We start from the raw sequence: 15,052 nt of genomic DNA, 5'->3' as shown, positions 1-15,052 counted from the left end.
GCTAGAAACTTGGACCTCGCGGAATGGCCTCTTATTTAATAGTCAGAAGTCATTGTTACTCACTATCCACCATACCAAACCAGATATCGATTTACCCTCTCCCTATTACCTTGGTGGCACTAATATCAATAGAGTCCATGAATGTCGGGATCTAGGGATTCAGGTGACATACAACCTCAAACCACACTCTCATATAATGCGAACCTGTAGCCGTGCTAAAGGCCTTCTCGCGACCATTAAAGCTAACTTTCGCAGACTACCCCACCAACTTCTTACGCGCTTATTCAATTGCTATGTACGACCCCTACTTGAATTTGGTAGCCAGCTCTGGAACCCCTCCTTGATCCGAGATATTAATTTACTCGATAGTGTCCAGGGTCGTGCGTCTAAACTTTCCAAATCCCTTTGTCACCTACCTCGTCAATCTCGACAAACAGCGCTAGGGTGGTCTCCCCTGTCCACTAGGCGGACGTACATAGACCTTGTAAGTCTCTTCCGGGTCCTTAATACTCCCGGGCAAAATTATTTTACATACCCTCATCACTCTCACAACACCCGCGGACACCCACGCCAACTTTTCCTTCCTCCTTCTCGTAAAGACCCCCTGAAACACTCCTTCTTTAGACGAACTATTCCCATTTGGAACTCCCTACCTCCTGAAGTGGTCTCCCTCACATCTCTGGCGCAATTTAAATTGGCACTCAAAAAGTCCCTCAATCTCTAGCTTTCCCAAAAATTTGGAGCTGTAAGGCTAACTACTTAAGCCCTAGCTCGGCAACTAAACTGGAGCAAAAAAAAAAAAAAAAAAAAAAAAAAAAAAAAAAAGGTAAGATGCCAATTATCAACCACTACACTATTAATGACACTGTCGTGAAAGCTCATTACACAAACTTCATAATACCCGAAGGGTTTCAAAGCTTCCTCCCACAAATTCATCTTTAGCAAACCCTCATGTTATTTGTTACCAAATTGTTATGGAAAAATTAATAATAAAATTGTTATAATTGACTTCCTGATAATGATTATTATTCATCTTTAAATAGGGTATATTAATCGCGATATATATCAACAATTTTGGGATTTTAGCTAGTTCAACGAACAAACAAACACCAAACATCACTCATGGAGGATAATCAAGTGGCAAGACCATCTTCAGTTTCATTACTGGATAATTCACCAGTCGACGTTACTAAGACTGTCTCTAGAGATCCTAATGTTCCGCGAAAAGCTCACCAGCTAATTTCTTCATTGAAAAGCGCAATATTTATTCTCAGCACATTCCTGGTGGTTTTTGTTGCATTCCGAAATACTTTAACTTGCTAAGTATTATCTTTGGCTTGGGTTTCAAATAAGGTCCATTTCCATAGGTTACAGGCAGATTAGGTTATGTGAAATTGAGTTTTAATTGGACCAATCCCCCCCCCCTTTGTTTCATCCTACAATTTCCGAAACTTCCGTGTGTCCTATAACTTTGTAGTTACTAATTTCCTAAAACATCTGTATAGACTATAACTTGTAATTTACAGTGTACTATATTGTAAATTGTATCCGCTTTGATACGCATGTGTGTAAGATTTTTAGGTTAATTTCACTTGTAGATGTTGCGTATTACTATACACTTTTTTGGAATAGAGAGTTCATGATGGAAATGCTTATGTTATTTCAGTTTGCTAGTAAGATGATTTTACAGTGGCTGTTTCGGGTAAGATATTGTTTACCTACGCTTTATCACCGAAATAATAAATAAAATAGGACAAACAGTAATACATTGAAATAGGATAAACAATATTATAATAAAATAAGATAAACAACAATAATACAATAAAATAAAAAATACTCTAAATAAATCATCTCAAAAACAGGGAGCTGATCATGGATATTGAATTAGTTTTTAAAACATTTTTGCAGCATCCAATATAATTGCCTTTTTTGTATACTGGGGGATTGGAGGTATTTACACATTCGTAGATCTGACTGGAAAACCAGCCTTTCTCCTGAAATATAAAATTCAAGAGACAATTAACCAACTACCCTGTAAGCCTAATAAATCAATTCATCTCTGGGAGAGATTGAATATGATGGTATTATGTTCAGGTGGAGCCGAAACGATTATGGAAAGTAATAGGACAAGTTCTCTGCAATCAGATTTGCGTGGGTATTCCCTTTACTATCATCGCCTATGAGCTCTTCAAATGGCGAGGTAGTTATTGCGGGGAATTGCCAACTTTTCAATGGGTCCTCCTGGAACTAAGTGTCTTCATACTGATTGAGGAAATTGGTTTCTATTATTCTCACAGGTAAGGCATTCAAATCAAAAGGTGTTTCATTGCTCAGCAAAGGGTGGTGTTGTTGTCCTTAGCCTAAAGAATCAATTATTGTGAAACGGTGTAGAAAATATAGGCTAGGGGAAGAAAATAGGACTTGAAGTCTGCCAGTAAAAATTTTGAAATATCCCCCTGAACTCGGTGCTTATGTTCCTTTAAACTCTATGAAATGAGGTAATTTCTTTCCCCAGACTCCTGCACCATCCAAAAATCTACAAGCACATCCATAAGCAACACCATGAATGGACGTCTCCAATCGCCATAACGGCCATATATTGCCATCCATTAGAACATACCCTGTCAAACTTATTACCACCGTTTATTGGACCAGGAATACATAGATTTAGTACTTGGAATCTTTAAGAGGCCATAGACCCCACACAAATATCTGATTGACTGTGAGGGGAAGCGCCAAAAACTTTTAAACGACCTGCTCCTCCTTCCTCGCGTCTCATTGGTTATGCGAATGTGTGGGACAGATCGAGATCATGACCTTTTAAGCTGTCGTCTGCATCAGTAGTAAATCTATGTATTCCTGATTGGACCTTTAGTTATGGGTTCTCACGCCGCTACTACATGGCTGTGGTTCACCTGGGTCACATTCCTAGGCTGGAAAGCTATGTCCTTTTAGATCATCTCCTTTTGGTAATATCAGAAGAAAATAGGGGAAGTGGGTAGCTTGGGCAACTTCGCGAGGCGTCCCGTTTACGGATTTTTCGCGCCATTTACCTCCCCGTGGGGGTGAAGAGAGATGGGATTTTTACGCGCATTAACACACGAGTGACGTTATTCTGTGGACAGTACGGTCCTACGCCTTCCAACTGACTAGAGGCGTCTGCTAGAGGCAGTGAGGCACTCAGGCAGAGTGGCAGAGGCTGGAATCGAGTGGTAAGTACTAAATTCATAACTTATTTTAAAATATGTCTTTATTTTTAAATACAATGGTATTTCTAAATTCCAGGGAAAAAATTAACTTGTCCGAAGTTTTGACCTGTGATAGGGAAGAGTTCAAAGTAATAAAGTTGTATCCAAGTTGTTGTTGTTTGATTTTTAACATTGGGATTGGTTTGGGTAGATTTTACTTTTCCTTTCAACACAGCCTGAGTTTTCTTATCGGTAGTTTCCTTGTACGTTAAATCAGACTGAGTACCAGGGTTGTTGATTTTTTTGATTTAAATCGGATTTTTTTATTTTAATTGATTTATTTAATTTTTTTGATTTTTATTGAACTAATAGACAGTAAATTACCAACATGAAAACTTTTGAGTCAAAATTAACCAAAAGCAAAATAATCATGACATTTTAGCAGCTATTGGATATTGTAAATATTCAAATGCTTGCATAAAAAGACTAGCTTGACAGTGGCGTAACGACGTTTGTTGGGCCCGCCCGCAGCCCGACAATAAGGGCCCCTTCTTAAGTGTCGAGCTTTCAAAAGGTATATGAAAGCATCACGAACGTTACTACTTTTCCCTTTCATAATTTTTAGCAATGGGTCTTGTCGTCGCTCTCGACTAAGATTTCTCGCACATACCAAACTGCAATGCAGGCCCTCAACTCTTATAGGGAATTTTTAATACAAGAAATAGGATTCTCTTCGCAAAATGATAGCATTATATAGGACCAGATTAATCAAATGATAGGATTATACAGGACCAGATTAATCAAATTATTGGATTATGCAGGACCAGATTAATCAAATTATAGGATTATACAGAACCAGATTAATCAAATTATAGGATTATACAGAACCAGATTAATCAAATTATTGGATTATACAGGACCAGACTATCCAAATTATAGGATTATACAGGACCAGATTAATCAAATTATAAGATTATACAGGACCAAATTAATCAAATTATAGGATTATGCAGGACCAGATTAATCAAATTATAGGATTATACAGGACCAGATTAATCAAATTATAGGATTATACAGGACCAGATTAATCAGATTATAGGATTATACAGGACCAGACTATCCAAATTATAGGATTATACAGCACCAGATTAATCAAATTATAGGATTATACAGAACCAGATTAATCAAATTATAGGATTACAAGGACCAGACTATCCAAATTATAGGATTATACAGGACAGATTAATCAAATTATAGGATTATAAAGGACCAGATTAATCAAAGGATTATACAAGACCAGATTAATCAAAGGATTATACAAGACCAGATTAATCAAATTATCGGATTATACAGAACCAGATTAATCAAATTATAGGATTATACAGGACAAGATTAATCAAATTATAGGATTATACAGGACAAGATTAATCAAATTATAGGATTATAAAGGACCAGATTAATCATAGGATTATACAGGACAAGATTAATCAAATTATAGGATTATACAGGACAAGATTAATCAAATTATAGGATTATACAGGACAAGATTAATCAAATTATAGGATTATAAAGGACCAGATTAATCATAGGATTATACAGGACAAGATTAATCAAATTATAGGATTATACAGGACATGATTAATCAAATTATAGGATTATACAGGACAAGATTAATCAAATTATTGGATTATACAGGACTCATAATTGATTAGATTGAAAGTGTGGATAATTTTATTTTTTTGAGAACGTAAGACTCTTTAAATAAGCGTTACATCGCTCCTAGATCTAAACAAATACTGAAGGGCTCACACAGACATAGATTTACATTTGCTTCAAACAGTGACTATTAATTAAATGAAACTGTAAGCAAAAAGAGACTTGAAAAGTTAAAAGTTACTGATAATGACTAAATCAAGCTATTTAAAAGGGTCAGGTATTAAGAGATGTTTTCAGAGATGACAGATTTTCAAAACTCTTTTTTATAATTGAACATATTTTAAAGGTCTGAGCTATAATTCACTTCAATCTCTGGGCTTAGATATTTAAATGAAAGGTCAGAGGCGAAATTCAATTGTGCTATTTTGAGTTCAGCTCAGAATGCAAAGTAATTGTTATCATTTCATATAAAAACCTTAAAAAATCGTATAAATTCAATTATGTGAGAATTGAAGATAAAAAATTCCTGAGCGAGCGAAGCGAGGTCCGCGGTTTTTTTTTGATCTAACCAAATGAGCTATCACTAATTTTGCGTTTAAAACATCATACAGCAGGGATCATAAATAGTTTCTTTGAAATCACTAAAATGTAGGACTTTATTGGACGATTTGTGAAATTGTAGGGCACTATGGGACAATCAGTCTATAAGGAAAATTTCGAAAGGGCCCCAAAAGTCATGGGCCCGCCCGCAGTTGCGGGCTCTGCTCCCCTGTCGTTACGCCACTGTAGCTTGACCGCTATTTCATTTCCTAGCCTTTCCAGCAAGACAAACTGGAGTTCTGGGAAAAACTTACATTGAAATATACCAAAACCATGATTATTTTTAATTTTAGGTCTTTTCTAGTTAAGTTTCTTCTCGAGTTTCTTAAACTACTTCTTGGAATCTTAGAAAACATTTTTTAAAGATAAAAATATATTCTTGATTTTAATCAAATGATTTTTTTAAAAAAATCGCTTGATTTAAATCATGATTTAAATCAGTGATTTAAATCAAACTGATTTAAATCAAACAACCCTGCTGAGTACTCTTAACGACATTCATTTTATTAAATAACCGAATTTTCGTCCTTAATTAAACCAATATCCGCATTAACCTGTTTTTTTTTTTTTTTTTTTTTTTTCCTCCTTCGACCACTGGTGCGCATTAACCTGTTACCTGACGTAACCCTAACTCAAACTGAAGCACAGCAGAAATATAAGCAGACTACACAAGTTAGTTCCACAGTTCGCTACATGGTGGCGTTCGCAATGAAATCTGGTACTATTTTATGCTTCGCGCCGATTGGCCAGATTCAAATTTTAAGGGTGGTAGGGGAATCGACCATTGTAAGTGAGAATCACTGGACGACTTGTATGGCTCAAGACTACGGCTACCCACTTCCCCTATTTTCTTCTGGTAATATATAAACAATCATTTGAAATAATAATATAACAAGATGGCCCCGGCCATATAACGTTTTGCCTGGGCTAGCTAAATTTATTGTAAGGTGACCCCGGCCTATATACTTTACGGCTATTTTTTTTTATTTTAAATATCAAATATCATTCCAATTATGAACCTACCTCGGCGCACAGCCGAGGAGTAAGACATCACGTGATCCTTTGAGAGGAAAATTCAAAAAGGGTAAACCCGAAAATACGGTTAGAGAGAGGCTCACACTACACACTAGACTAGAGATCAGCATTCAGCGTGGTTACTGTAGCTTTGTCTACGGTTTGTTTACAATTTTTAACAATTTATAGGCCTGATAATGGTTTCGTTTAAGAAATGTTGTTACAAAAACTGTAGCCCCGATATTAAATTCATCCCATTCCGCAAACAAAACCAAATTGGACTGGGGACATATGTAAAAGATGGATTATTTCGTGCGGTTGAACTGATTTAACCACGGAAAAGATAAAAAGAACACATTATGTGTGCCCCTTGAACAACAGAGGTATCCAAATGTCTCGAATTATTGCGACAGCCACGGTAACAACAAAGAGGGTAGAAAGAGGGGGAGTAGAAGGCTTGGCTGGAGTGTTCTCGCTTTGAAAGTTTACCTCTAAGCTTCCGGTGTGCGCGCGCATCTTTCTCTGACCTTTTATTGGTTGAAATACGGTGAACCGGATATTAGGAGGAAAATATAACAAACAAATAAAAAAGAAAAGCGAGAACACCCAAAATGCCTCGCCAAAGCCTCTAGCTTCTACTCCCCCTCTTTCTACCCTCTTTGGTAACAACAATACTTTATTATAACCATATTTATTATATTTCTGTGAATATTGAGAGGCGGACCAGGAAGGGAAATAAGGTTTTTTTTAAACTGGACTAAATAACCTGGTCAATGACAGGGCACATCGTCTGCTAAACTAGAGAAGTGAATAATTAAAATATTGGAGATGTCTGTGTCCGAATTCAGCTGCCAAAGAAATCTCCTCCTACCTCTCCTAAGCTCGCTCATTGGGCAGTCCAAATCAAACTTAAGGTATTTCATTGACAGTGGCAGTTTTTGGGAAAAAATTAAGGGCTGTGGAGGGTTGAAATTTCCTGCAGACGCCATTGACACGTGTCAAAACATACACCAAATTTAAACTAGTATTTTTCGAACTCGGAAACCGTTCAGCATCATGAACTGGTTTATTGTCCGGTTTTATGCTTTCTTTTTCGAGACGAACTTAGCACATTACACTTCGTCGTTGCTAACAATTTCCCATAGTTTTGAATTTGCCGCCAGTTTAAAACCTCAGAAAAGCGACATTTGTGAAATCCTAACTGCCACCCCCCTTTTATTCCTATCGCAAGGCCTGGTATTAGAGAAGGCAGTGCCTCGATCGATATTCTCTCATTACCATAATGCACGGCTAACTTATTAACGGGAAATTAACCATTTTTTTTCGAAATTTTATATAGTTCTGATAGTTTTTCCAAATCTACATTAGATTACGAATTTTAGAGGCATAGCTAGTCTTAAAGGAGTTATACCCTTAAACAAAAATAAATAGGGGAAAGTGTCGGACTGCCATATTTTCCTACCTTTGCCTTAGCTTGACATGCATTTCGAGACGCTCAAGCGCGCGAGAGGTGTTTAACCATTCAAATTTGAACGCCACCAAACGGGACAATTTGGCATAGGCGTATCTCAAGGAAGAGTCACAACCTCGGACCTCAGCGCTCTGTTTTATTTTCTTTAGTGTTATTTTCGCGTTTGAACGAGGTTAAAGGGGAACTCTGCTCGGTTGGCGCCCCTTTAGTGAAACTTTCCTGTGTAGCTCCAAACGCCGAGAAAATGTGCTGCCGCCTAGGCGAGAAAGCTTGCAACTCAGTTTATTTCTAACGAATTTTCTACTCCCCCCTTTCTCCCATCCGTTACCGCTCCAACGACGAAGCCACGCTTCCTTTAGGTTCGCCAAACCCCCCTCCCCATGGATGATGCTCGTGCCACGTGACCGTTGATGGTAGGGATAGCTTAAGAATGTTAAACGGGGGGACGAAAAACGCCAGACTGGGTTTTCTTTTTGCCCCTACATAGAGTAGTGGCACTCCATGTTAATTTCACATAGAGCGTAACGTAGCCAAAGGCAGGGAGGTGCCATTACTCTATAGTCTTACTGCCATGATTTTCCTGGGGACTGCGGTACCAAGAAGGGATTCGGAGTTTTTAGAGGGCATAGGTTTGAACTGAAACCCCCTAACATTGCAATACTATTAAGTTTTTTTCTGTAAGAAGGAGGTACCTCCCCCCCCCCCTTTTTTAAATAAGGGCAGGGTAGCTTCGACCACCTGAATATTTTGACAACCAAACACCTATAGTTGATTCCTTTATTCCCTTTTCCCAATGCCATACACATGCCTTTCAATCCATTTTCTCACTCTCTATGTGCTAATGGCTAGCAGCTATGAATAGAAAGGTCTTTTATAAAGATTCACTATTTTTTTCGATTCGATATTTTCAACTTAAAATGAAACTATGGAGACAAATATCTATACTCCTGTTTACCCGCACTTGAGAAACCGTACTTGCCATTATATATTGGCTAATGCTCCTCAACTTTTACAATACCGTCAAGTGAGGTTGAACAAGAGTATATAATGAGCATTTTTATTTATTTCTTGGAAAAACTGAAAAAGTACATTGGTTTGAACGTTCTTCAAACGAAAGGGACGTGATCCTTCTTTATATCCTGTGAACACCTGATGTGAAATGATTTGGTTATCCCGATCTAATTCCTTATATCGTGTGATATTTGCGAAGTGTTTCGAACATACTTCTTTCTGAAATGAAATGACTCGTTAATCGCTTTACAATTACCTTTGCCATGTGTATTTGGCGAGTTGTTCTGGGTACACTTTATTATGAAAGGCGGCGATTAAATAATGATGTTATAATCACTGCAGTAACCGTAACTGAATTCTCTCTCCATTTCTTCGGTGACCACATTCCAATGCGCCTAAACAGTGGCGTAACGACAGGGGAGCAGAGCCCGCAACTGCGGGCGGGCCCATGACTTTTGGGGCCCTTTCGAAATTTTCCTTATAGACTGATTGTCCCATAGTGCCCTACAATTTCACAAATCGTCCAATAAAGTCCTACATTTTAGTGATTTCAAAGAAACTATTTATGATCCCTGCTGTATGATGTTTTAAACGCAAAATTAGTGATAGCTCATTTGGTTAGATCAAAAAAAACCGCGGACCTCGCTTCGCTCGCTCAGGAATTTTTTATCTTCAATTCTCACATAATTGAATTTATACGATTTTTTAAGGTTTTTATATGAAATGATAACAATTACTTTGCATTCTGAGCTGAACTCAAAATAGCACAATTGAATTTCGCCTCTGACCTTTCATTTAAATATCTAAGCCCAGAGATTGAAGTGAATTATAGCCTAGACCTTTAAAATATGTTCAATTATAAAAAAGAGTTTTGAAAATCTGTCATCTCTGAAAACATCTCTTAATACCTGACCCTTTTAAATAGCTTGATTTAGTCATTATCAGTAACTTTTAACTTTTCAAGTCTCTTTTTGCTTACAGTTTCATTTAATTAATAGTCACTGTTTGAAGCAAATGTAAATCTATGTCTGTGTGAGCCCTTCAGTATTTGTTTAGATCTAGGAGCGATGTAACGCTTATTTAAAGAGTCTTACGTTCTCAAAAAAATAAAATTATCCACACTTTCAATCTAATCAATTATGAGTCCTGTATAATCCAATAATTTGATTAATCTTGTCCTGTATAATCCTATAATTTGATTAATCATGTCCTGTATAATCCTATAATTTGATTAATCTTGTCCTGTATAATCCTATGATTAATCTGGTCCTTTATAATCCTATAATTTGATTAATCTTGTCCTGTATAATCCTATAATTTGATTAATCTTGTCCTGTATAATCCTATAATTTGATTAATCTTGTCCTGTATAATCCTATGATTAATCTGGTCCTTTATAATCCTATAATTTGATTAATCTTGTCCTGTATAATCCTATAATTTGATTAATCTTGTCCTGTATAATCCTATAATTTGATTAATCTGGTTCTGTATAATCCGATAATTTGATTAATCTGGTCTTGTATAATCCTTTGATTAATCTGGTCTTGTATAATCCTTTGATTAATCTGGTCCTTTATAATCCTATAATTTGATTAATCTGTCCTGTATAATCCTATAATTTGGATAGTCTGGTCCTTGTAATCCTATAATTTGATTAATCTGGTTCTGTATAATCCTATAATTTGATTAATCTGGTGCTGTATAATCCTATAATTTGGATAGTCTGGTCCTGTATAATCCTATAATCTGATTAATCTGGTCCTGTATAATCCTATAATTTGATTAATCTGGTCCTGTATAATCCTATAATTTGATTAATCTGGTCCTGTATAATCCTATAATTTGATTAATTTGGTCCTGTATAATCCTATAATTTGATTAATCTGGTCCTGCATAATCCTATAATTTGATTAATTTGGTCCTGTATAATCTTATAATTTGATTAATCTGGTCCTGTATAATCCTATAATTTGGATAGTCTGGTCCTGTATAATCCAATAATTTGATTAATCTGGTTCTGTATAATCCTATAATTTGATTAATCTGGTTCTGTATAATCCTATAATTTGATTAATCTGGTCCTGCATAATCCAATAATTTGATTAATCTGGTCCTGTATAATCCTATCATTTGATTAATCTGGTCCTATATAATGCTATCATTTTGCGAAGAGAATCCTATTTCTTGTATTAAAAATTCCCTATAAGAGTTGAGGGCCTGCATTGCAGTTTGGTATGTGCGAGAAATCTTAGTCGAGAGCGACGACAAGACCCATTGCTAAAAATTATGAAAGGGAAAAGTAGTAACGTTCGTGATGCTTTCATATACCTTTTGAAAGCTCGACACTTAAGAAGGGGCCCTTATTGTCGGGCTGCGGGCGGGCCCAACAAACGTCGTTACGCCACTGCGCCTAAACATTTCTTTTATCTCCTTTTAAAATAATGAACGAATGAACTTGTATTCAAGGTAAAAATGTCAGAACCGGCCGATATTATGGGTGTGTTTGGGAAGCACTAGCCACCCGGAATTTGACTTTAAAGCAGAGTTGATACTAAGAAAAGGGTAGGAAAACCTCAATTACCCTCCCGAAATTAACACCATCCGCCAAGATTGAGAAATGGTATACATTCATGGATCTGGAGGGAATTCTTAGAACCCAAACAAAAATAAAATCACATTTCTGGTTTACAGACCCCCTTTACCAACTAACTATAGAAAATTTCGGAATATAAATACTGAGTAACCAACCCACAAGGGCGAGGCGGCCATTGGGGTATTCTCTCTCGCGCCAAGAAGAGACGCCAGAATGAGCCCGAGTTCACTGCTCGCGGGAGGCTAGCCAACTCGCACTGAATCTAGCGGGGTTTCTTGGCGCCAAGGAGGATACCGCAATGGTACCGTATTTAATTTCCGAAATGGTCTATACGGTAGATGCCGTAGCATTCTCGTAGCAAGGAGGATTTATAAGAGAGGAGGTTCAGAGTCAGACAAAATGCACGTAGTCCGCAGTTCATAAAATTACACTGTGGCGTTGACCAGTTACCATGATTACCACTACCCTCTCACGGCAAGAGAGCGTACGTTCTCGCCCATGCGTTCAAGCCCCCTTTTTCTAGCCTCATCAGCTTGTTTATAATTTTGAATATTCCTCGTTTGCAAGAACGATCACGTGACGTGCGCCTTTACCAACGGCTTACGCGCCGATGCATGTTTTTATATCCACATTTCCAAAACGAGTCTTCTCTCTTATTCATCCTCCTTGCTTTTAGCGAGCCGGCACAAAAATTTTCCAACACCATCACACCCTTACCCCACTCAAAGTAACGAAGCAAGTACCAGTCCATACTACCCCTTAATGCCAATAAGGATGAATACATACATCTCCTTTGCTAATTACCACCTGGTATTATCTATCATTCGATGTTGCTAACAAAGACCAAAATTATTTTGCAATGTGCTAAGGTTGTACAATACCCAACAATGGTCTAAGGCTGAGCAGTGCATGACGCATAAGTTTTTTCTCCTTCTCTAAATCATAGAAAATGTCTTTAGTCTACCTATTCTCTCCCAAACCTGTCTCGATTTATAGATACAATAGTTTGAAGCTCATGTGGCTTTTATGGGAGGGTGATTATTTTTGTGTAAACTTGCTAAACCATCAATAAAAAAAAAAAGAAAAAGCGCTACACCCTTTCCGTCTTGAAGCTGCCAGTTTAACAGCTCTATGATTAGACACGGTTATACGAGAAAGAATCACAACATTGTATAGAAAACCCTAGTTGCTAAAGGCTTGTCTATATATGTACAGGTACACAAACTGGTTCTGATGTTGTAAGACTGAAATCAGGCCCGATATAGAGTAATGGCAGTACTACCTATGCAAACGGCATACCTCCTATCTCTTAGTTCAGCGTCATGCCCCTACTTGGCGCGTACAGTATCCTCTCTTACAAAAGCGCGCCCAGAGGGAGGGATACACAGTTTACACCCCTCTCTACCACCATTAGTCTAAACTCTGTATCCTCAAAAAGTTTTTATAAATACGAAGTTTGAAAAAGTATTCTAACTATTGCGACTGTCCACTTAAAATATCGCGAGTGTCCACGTAAAATATCGCGAGTGTCCACGTAAAATATCGCGAGTGTCCATTTAAAATATCGCGAGTGTCCATTTAAAATATCGCGAGTGTCCATTTAAAATATCGCGAGCGTCCATTTAAAATATCGCGAATGTCCACTTAAAATATCGCGAATGTCCACTTAAAATATCGCGAGTGTCCACTTAAAATAACGCGAGTGTCCATTTAAAATATCGCGAGTGTCCACTTAAAATATCGCGAGTGTCCACTTAAAATATCGCGAGTGTTCACTTAAAATATCGCGAGTGTCCACTTAAAATATCGCGAGTGTCCACTTAAAATATCGCGAGTGTCCACTTAAAATATCGCGAGTGTCCACTTAAAATATCGCGAGTGTCCACTTAAAATATCGCGAGTGTCCACTTAAAATATCGCGAGCGTCCATTTAAATTTTGCCAAGCGTCCAGTAACCCAGTTCAATTTCATTTTGGTTCTCCCAGTGTTACTAAGCCAAGAGGCTGCAGGGAGAAAGGCTAGCAGTTCAGTTTGAATTGGTACTTGACCATCTTGGCTGACGTAGAATGCCTCACAATCACAACATGGCACTGAAGATAAAGCTCGGAGAGGGAGCAACTTCTCCCACCCCAATAATTTCAAACATTATTCACACGTCCTGTTAAATTATCAGTAACGTCCTGGTGTATACGTATAATATAAAAGTCACAAAATGTTTAGTCACAAATTGGTCAAACTTAACATTCGATTTTTACCTCATTTTATTTTTGATGTTCATTACCAAACACCACTAAAATAATTTTCCTGATAAAACAAAGCATGAATTAAAACCAGGCATGGATATAGTTTTGATGCTTTTATTAATAGTTACCTATCATCTTCATATAAAACAGTTCCAAACACAATTGACTTCATGCGATATGAAGAAAGCTCAATTCGTTTCTTACTAACCGTCTTTCTGAAATCTCGTCCCTAAGAAAGATACCTAACCGATCGCTAAACGCGCCCGGCCCCAAGCCCCCAACCAAACCAAGTCGAATGATTTCTCAATTCCGCGAATTTCCCCTCTCTTATGACTATAACAGCATAGTACAAAAAAAAGAAAAATTCCAAGAATAAAAGAAGTTCCCAGGTGCGAAAAAGAAAAACCGCTCCTCGCTGTCACGAAAGAATGAGGAAAAGGGGTGCAAAATGGACTGCAAGGTTTTGCGCTCTAGGCGAGCTTCATTTATATTGATTCGTGGAGTCCAGGTTGAGGGGCAAATAGAGTCTTTGTAACCCACGTGACGCGATTCATCCACTCGTAGGGTATGGTCCTTTTTTCAAATTTTAGGCCACCGCCCCCATCGCGAGCGCCATCTAGCGTTCTAGATCGGTAATAAACCTCGCCGACGCTACCTTTAATCGATGAAGTTGGACTGCAAAACCGAGTGTATTCAATTCTCGAGTCATTCTCGAACTAGCTCTCAGTAAGTCTCTAGCATTACGAAGTATAGGCAGAGTCATACTTATTGAAACATATCTGATAGACTTTTGATAACTGTATATTCAATACTGGCCCTTTTATGACCAAAAATGTTTCAATTTTCTATCTTTTATGGTGGTTTAGATATTTTTAGGATCGAGACGTGACAGTATTAGTTCAAAAGATCTTATTGAGATGAATGAGTAAAGCTTTTTTAAGATGCCTTTTTAGGCCTAACCAATTGTTTATTCAAAGTTTAGGAAAATCAAAGCAGTAATATTAATGCCTAACAGAAGCAGATAAAAATTTATGGAGCGCTCGAAGTTGACTTCCCGTACAAAAATTTTAAGCTGTAATTCATCTGCATACGCGCTTTTTTATCGCTACCACGCTGTAACCATTAAGGCTACATTTCTGCAGCTCAAAAAACGGGAAAATTTCACAGCAATTCTAGAACTGCAATTTGACTGCCGTTTCTACATTTTCTGTTTGTTAACTGTTAACTGTCTAGCCTGGCAGAAATATGCAGCGCAATTCTGCAAACGCTATGC

General features: G+C 37.5%; 1 long non-coding RNA gene across 1 annotated transcript; it reads right to left on the bottom strand.

Moving 5' to 3' along the window:
* Positions 1 to 7,903: 7,903 nt before the first annotated feature.
* Positions 7,904 to 14,373, bottom strand: LOC149668193 (uncharacterized). Its single transcript, XR_016367992.1, has 5 exons — positions 13,908 to 14,373; positions 13,792 to 13,840; positions 12,836 to 13,716; positions 8,258 to 9,159; positions 7,904 to 8,185 (listed from the first exon to the last, which is right to left on the bottom strand). It is a non-coding gene; the product is annotated as an uncharacterized LOC149668193 (long non-coding RNA).
* Between the last annotated feature and the right edge of the window lie 679 nt (positions 14,374 to 15,052).

The sequence above is a fragment of the Phalangium opilio genome, unplaced genomic scaffold (genome assembly GCF_054372755.1).
Source record: "Phalangium opilio isolate 3A_F unplaced genomic scaffold, DU_Popi_V2 ptg000056l_1, whole genome shotgun sequence".
NCBI lineage: Eukaryota > Metazoa > Arthropoda > Arachnida > Opiliones > Phalangiidae > Phalangium > Phalangium opilio.
This window is presented reverse-complemented; position numbering and strand designations above follow the sequence as displayed.